General features: G+C 40.8%; 1 long non-coding RNA gene across 1 annotated transcript; it reads right to left on the bottom strand.

The window, feature by feature from the left end:
* Window positions 1–3,618: 3,618 nt before the first annotated feature.
* LOC127330753 (uncharacterized) lies at window positions 3,619–6,656 on the bottom strand. The gene is made up of 5 exons (XR_007869414.2): window positions 6,569–6,656; window positions 5,575–5,652; window positions 4,074–4,277; window positions 3,811–3,974; window positions 3,619–3,704 (listed from the first exon to the last, which is right to left on the bottom strand). It is a non-coding gene; the product is annotated as an uncharacterized lncRNA (long non-coding RNA).
* Window positions 6,657–6,984: the final 328 nt, after the last annotated feature.

Genomic DNA, 6,984 nt, shown 5'->3' on the forward strand with positions numbered 1-6,984 from the left:
TGACGTGTTTCAACAGCAGACGAGGGCGCCACCACAGTCGACGAGGACGGCGAGTGGCGAGGGAGGCGGTAGCAGTGGTTCTCCCACTTGGCCGGCAGTACCAGCGCAAGATACAACGCCGACGAACTCAACCCGCGGCGATCTCCATGGTAGTGGCTACATTGGCGGCAGCATTGAAGTGTTTGATAGGATCAAGGAGGCATGCCAAAGGGCAAAAGCAACGGGGAGCAGTGTGCGCTGAAGCATCGTCGAGCAAGAAGATGTGGAGGCGCGGGGGAGCTGCAGCGAGGTCCCAGATGACCGCCACAGACCTGAAATTTAGGGGAAAATTGACAGATCTAACTGGGGTCGTATCTGGCCAGTACCAGGCTAATCGACCTCACACCTGCTGATAGTCGCTGAGTAGCCGCCGCCGTTAACACGCTGCGGTCTGCTGCCGCCACCGTTAGCACGCTGGATACCGGTGGTGCGGGATGGCGACGAGCGTCTCGGGGCTCCACAGATGGCCACGCTCTGCGACCTCCTTGCCCCCCGCCGGTGCCGGGAAATCAACTGGTGGCCACGTGAGATGGCTCCCCTCGCCGCTAGGAAACCCTCCACGCCGCCGTCCTCCTCTGGGACGCGCTCCTACAGCGGCACCTCTTGTCGCCGCCACAGCTATCCCGTCCAGGTCCGTCCGCTCACCGGCGAAGTGGCAGAAAGCGTGGTAAGGACATGGACATGACATGACGCCCCGAGACTGAAGGGGAGGAGACGAGGTGTGAGAGAAACGGGCGTCGCCGCGGAAGATTTTTTTGCCACGCGCCGCCATGGGTAAGACGAGAGGAAACAAAGAGGCCTCGATCTGTTTGGTGGGGGATATTTTCACCTCTGGATCGAGGTTTTCACTCGACACCGGCCAACGAAAAGGACGCAGAGAAGGGTGAGACAAAACGAGCAGCGTTGCTTCCCTCAACGTCCGAGTAGCCTTACAGCCTTTATAAGAGTAGTAACTAGATGACCCGTTGCGCCCTGCGCAAATACTGTAGGCAGATGCATCAAAACCATAAGCATTACGTTAGGAGTTGCGACATATTAAGGTGTAGATTGCAAGGATGATGGCTTGACATATGAACTTATGTGAAGAAATATGTCTCATTTTGTTTCGAACTAATAATTGTTCTGACCAAATGGCGCAAGCACTGGATCTTAGTATCTTAGGAGAATAAATGATCTCTTACACCGGTGACACGACTTATGCCATAAATGTAGGAGAAACAAAGAATTCAATCATTGGCACGAAGCATGTCTGGCGCAGGTGACATAATCAGGACATAACTCAAGCCAGCAATTTTATCTTGTTTTGCTTCTCATTGAAAGTCCTTATATGCCACTAAGATTCGCTGACTAACTGTAGATGCCTTTGAGCCACGGATATTTGGACCTTACATATGATGGCGCTCAATTGATTTTGGGGTTGCTAAATTCAGCTAATCCGTGGCCTATGCTTGTATCGGTACCAGAAGTGGCGCTACTTTATGGCGCCGATATCAAACATGTAAGTACTTGCAAGAAGCTCATATGTTATATTGTGAAGATAGTAGAATCCATTTCAAACCGGCACAAATGCTTTAGCGTGAAGATGGAAGAATCCATTTCAAACAGGTAGATCAATCATAAATAAATGGTCATCCGTGAGAACGTGGCCTATTTCATTTAGGGAGAAAATAACTATTTCTGTAATTTAAGATTGGTCGGGTTTAATCAATAAAGCTAGCCAGATGGCATTCAAAAAAAAAAGATTGGTCGGGTCTTTGTTTTAGATGGGGTTCTTAGGGCAGAATGTGCTAAATGGTCAGGCCTTTGAATATATTGCATTTTTGAACTGGCCGGGCCTTTCTGAAAAAGGAAACATTGTATACCATTTGAATATACCCATAACTGGCAGACTGTGCCAAGCACAAACATAGTCTATGCTAACTAATAAATAAAACATAGTTAAGTATATTGTAGATAATCTATATATAATCTTCAAGAATGCAATTTTTTAGGCACAACTTTTCCAGGCCACTTTTCATAAGTTGCTCTCTTCTGCTGAACTGTTCCAGATCAACCAAGAAACATGTAAATGACACAAGTCTTCCAAACAATGCTTTGATGCTACAACACATGTGATTCCATATCTCAAAAGGGAAAAAAGATTTCACCAACACCAGATAGTAACTTCAGTACAGCAGTTCGAATATTCATATTCGGCATGCTTCCATCACGTTTTTTTTTTCGATAAAGATGCTTCCATCACGTAAAGATTCAAGCCATTTTTTTAGAAGAGTGAGTATCTTTGATCAAAGAATTCCTGTAGGACAATTTTCCTGGAAATAGTTATACATAAAAATAAGACCTAGCTACAATAGATAGGAAATGGATTCACCAGAGAAAGTATTTAGTTTAGCTCTCCAGGACCTGTCACCTATTGAATTCATCCGGCTCTGGTAGCAATCCAGGTGGATAGCAGCCTGGTAAGCATGTGGGGTTAATATTTTTGTTGAATTGCTCTCAACATGTAGAACACCCGTGACTGAGAGGAATGCAGATATTAACTAAGCTAGATGCAGCTTAAGGTCTATCATGATATGCCACAACAGAAGACATAATCAGACCGGCAAGACGTGATTTAGTTTTTTTTTTCTCTAACAAGATATGGTAAATCATGTTGAACACATACCAGACCAACTTTACACAGTGCATAAACAAATAATAACATAACAATTAGATAAGTACCAATCAAATACAAGTAAAATTTTACCAGCTTGCTCAGACAGAATGTATTTAGAAATAAAAAAAGGTCAAATCAGCTATTTTGGCGCTCCAATATCGATCTAGGCGGTAGTCTTTCAGAGAAACAAACCGAGATATCTTATAATCCGATCACACCCACAGAACAAGAGCAATCAAGGCACAATTTTTCTGATGCTACTTCCATAAATAGAGGCACACAAAAGCTGGTAAGAAAACTTATGGAGCGAACCTAAAGTAGAGATAATGTGGCATGTATCTTCAGTGAAGTAGGTAAGAGCTTCCCATTGATAGTTAGGGTGATAAGGAGCGCAGCCAGTACCTATCGAGAAATAAATAACTCATCTGTTGTAGCTTATCAGCTATATCTGACATAGAATTAGACACGAGAACTCGTCAAGCATTAGAATACATATGACAAAAAGTTAAATCAATTTATCGTGTTCGACGAAGTTTGTTCTAAGATGGTCAATACTGATCTTCTGAAAACATTATGTCATTAACCATGGTTTTCACATACATTGCCAGCACCATGTGTAGTAGACATATTGGTGCTTAGTTTAATGATTGGTATTTACGACATTAACCTAGGCAATGCGAACACCACGTGTAGTAGATATATTTCTGCTTAGTTTAATAGCTGGCACTCAAGATGATATTCAAGAAGATAGACAATGTATAGATGGGAAGCGCTTCAAATTTTCAATAAGCAAAAGGGCCAGATCACTAACATTTCTGCATTTTAAATGCAAGCAGGGACAGAACAAGGCATACCATGACCCTAAATCTTATTTTTCAATGAACAAAAGTTTATACTTTAACTTAATTTATTTAAATGCAGCCTTTTGACTTTCATCGACATACTTGAAAGGGACCACGGACAGTGCCACCTCGAGGACCGCCAGCATCCATATCACCATCTATGTGTGCTGCAAAACAGAAAACACAAATTTTTAAAACCAGGTATGAAGAAGAGTAACCCGGCAGACAAATGGCGCTGCACAGGGACTGATCAGTGGGATGAACTGATGATACCTTTAGTGGCTTAGCCAGAACAACTGACCATAGCATGAGGATCACCACGTTTGCCATCTTGACGTACTTGTGCTCCTTCTTCATGCTGTCTTGTGCTTCCCTGCTTTTCATCATTGTCTTGTCAGAGGAAGTGTCGACAATCACCTCTGACAATCTCTCTATGCCTGGCCCAAAACAACGCACCCACCGCTAACATCAGGGATGCCACCAACGCAAAACTGAACCACTCGCTGCATTAAAATTACAAAGGGAAAAAAACTTACACAACAAGTTTACTGATCCAGGCTCAAATGCACTCAAAGTGGTGATCGGAGAGAGATTGCAATTGAGTGGTAATGATTTTTGCAATCTTTACATGTATATGATCAGCAAAGTTACAACAAGGACACTGCTCGTAACACGCGATCTATCCCACAAGGTTATCTGTTGGATCACTGACCCAGTTTGCTGATTGGGAATACCAAACCCTACATAAAGAGAACAAAGGTGTTCAGACTTTCAGTAGTACGAGAAGTCAAGGATTATGTTTCAAACTAAGTACAGCTCTCACTCCACCTATGTATGGCGTCTCTATCCAATAGCTATATGGCCATGGCCCATAGTCACAAAATTTTGTTGCTAATTAATTATTTACTTTTCAAGGCTTCCCGTGCTAGCTAAATTTAGTAAAATGAAACACGGCAAAGCAAAACTTCACCTAAACTTCCGGTGATTTCCCGACCGCAGTTACAGTACCTCTCTGGCTTTACAGAGCTAGTGCGTATTGATGCGGATAATATCGTCTAATAACATCTTTAACAAATTTTATCTCACCTCCAATAACTCGAGGGATGGATGCTTTTGCCAAGTCATATTAGAATTGGGAAATTATGAAATAAATAGAAGGATCCCCCAACGTGCACCATGATTACCAAACAACATAATAAAAGCCACTAGTTAACTCGAAACTGTTGGGCTAAAATAACATGGTGAGAATAAAGACATATATCATCTGCACGGTTCACTAAGCAACAAAACACAGTAAATAGGCATGAGTCTATCACTCTCCACAAAGCTAAAACAATAGAAATATGGACACTACCCGATTAACCAATCACTTCATGTAAAAAAGCATGACAATACAAACATATCTACCACATTTACTTGCAAATGCACCAACAGCTAGAAGCCCACAAGAATAAATAACATGTATCCCTGCTATTTGAAAGGTCTTCACTGATAAGGCAGTAGAACACCAAAAGATGGACAACAAGCAAAGTGAACATCTGAAAAAGAAAACCATGGTACCTCAAACATTTCCTGGGTACTATTTCAGAAACTCAGAAGCACCTCAAACAACAATTGCAAAAGGAAAACCATATCCTAGAATAGAATCCCGTAAGCAAAGCTATAAGCATAAAGTTTCATCACATACGCAAAGCATGTAATACTGTCAGAAAATCATAAGCACCTCAAGAAATATCTCAAGAACTAATAAAGCAAAATGAAAATAAATTGCACTGATGAACATTACAAAGATAAATCGCATAGCCAGTTTCCAACTAAATGACCTACATTTCTTCCTAAACTTCATTTCTTCGATGAAAAACACACAAAAAAGGGAGCCAATTAACGATCAAGACATGTTGACATGTGAAGGAAGAAGCATTTTTTCATCTGTATGTAGCAAATTAAATCTATGTAGATCCATCATTATCAAAACATAGAGAAAAAAGGCGCTGGAATCAAAGATGGATTTGTATTAAGGAAAAGAAAGATACAAACCTTAACACAGGCAGAGGAGCACAGAACTAGAGCCCAGTTGAGGATGTGACAAGAAACGAACCTACCAAATCATAGAACCTGCAAAGTGAAAGGGGACAATCAGCCAACAACCACATCGTAAAGCAGGGCAGCACCGAGCAAAAGTATATTGTCAAATTTTGGTCTATGAGGCAGTGAAGAAAATCCATGTGATATGTTACGACAAGAAATAAGGCAGAGCACCCTTCTAGTAGTCGGAGCAGCAAGCAGGTTCATAAGCGAATTTGATGTGGAAACCTGGTTTTCCTGTACTCATTTGGCTACTTAGGATATATTTTCTCATGTTTTCACAGCTAATAAGTTATGAACCAATCAAAGCTACTCACCAATCACTATAGTATATAAGTCATATATCTTGGGTGCTTTAAAAACTTCTCCAGCACATCGATAGAAATAATAATAACAAGGTGTGTAATCTCAGGGGCACCAATCCTTGTGTTGCTAGTGGATTTGTTTTACAATTCTCATACATGTGTACACTAAAGCACTGTCAGGTATGTTCTGGCTTAGCGAACTTGATTTTAGTATATAGCTTTTAGATTATGGTGGCAGTTAAATTCTACTATTAACCAACTCATTGGTAAATTAGATGCTACTGTCCTAATAGTTTTTTTGGTACTCAAATTGAAAGGTTTATAGATATTTGAGAGATTGGAGATATATTTACAGATAGCAACATATATGAGTTAGTTAACCAGCTTGTCATTTCGTCTAGAAGAGACGGGAACAAATAAAAATAGCTTGATCAAAGATGATGATGAGCTGCAGGAAAGGCCAATACTCGGGATGCTGATCTTAAAAACAGGCATCAAAGATGAAAAATAGAGTCTGTCAATTATGAGCTTCTGGTTTCTCATGTTGTCTTTTATTGACTAACAAGGTTAATAAGAATACCGAAAATCTAAGTAGGCAGAGACCAAATTATTTTATAGATGAAGGAGCATAAAGTACGTACTGTTTCCTCAGCACAACAGATATTTGTAGCAACCATCCTACCACATAAGTTCCACCTTCGCAATCTCTGATTCACTGCTCAGAATGCCTCTCAAATCTGGGACAACTCCTGCAATGAACAACGGATCATTAGACAAGTATAATCTTAAAATTATTTATGGATTAGAAAAAGAAATAAAACAAAGGCTAAGTTCTCAGGAATTAAACAGAAAGGCAATAGCATGCACCTCTGTATTTGTCAAAGGGTAAACCTTCTATTGGCAAGGATTTGTAACGAATACTCTTTAAAACCAGTCTAAAAAGAAGATAAACCTTAGAAACCAAGAGCTAATTATTCATCAAAAAACAGGAATGCATCAGCTAAAGCACTCACCCACATTTCAGATCTTCAAACTCACCAGTTCCGAAAAAATTGCT

Source organism: Lolium perenne, chromosome 2 (genome assembly GCF_019359855.2).
Source record: "Lolium perenne isolate Kyuss_39 chromosome 2, Kyuss_2.0, whole genome shotgun sequence".
In the NCBI taxonomy this organism is placed as follows: Eukaryota; Viridiplantae; Streptophyta; class Magnoliopsida; order Poales; family Poaceae; genus Lolium; species Lolium perenne.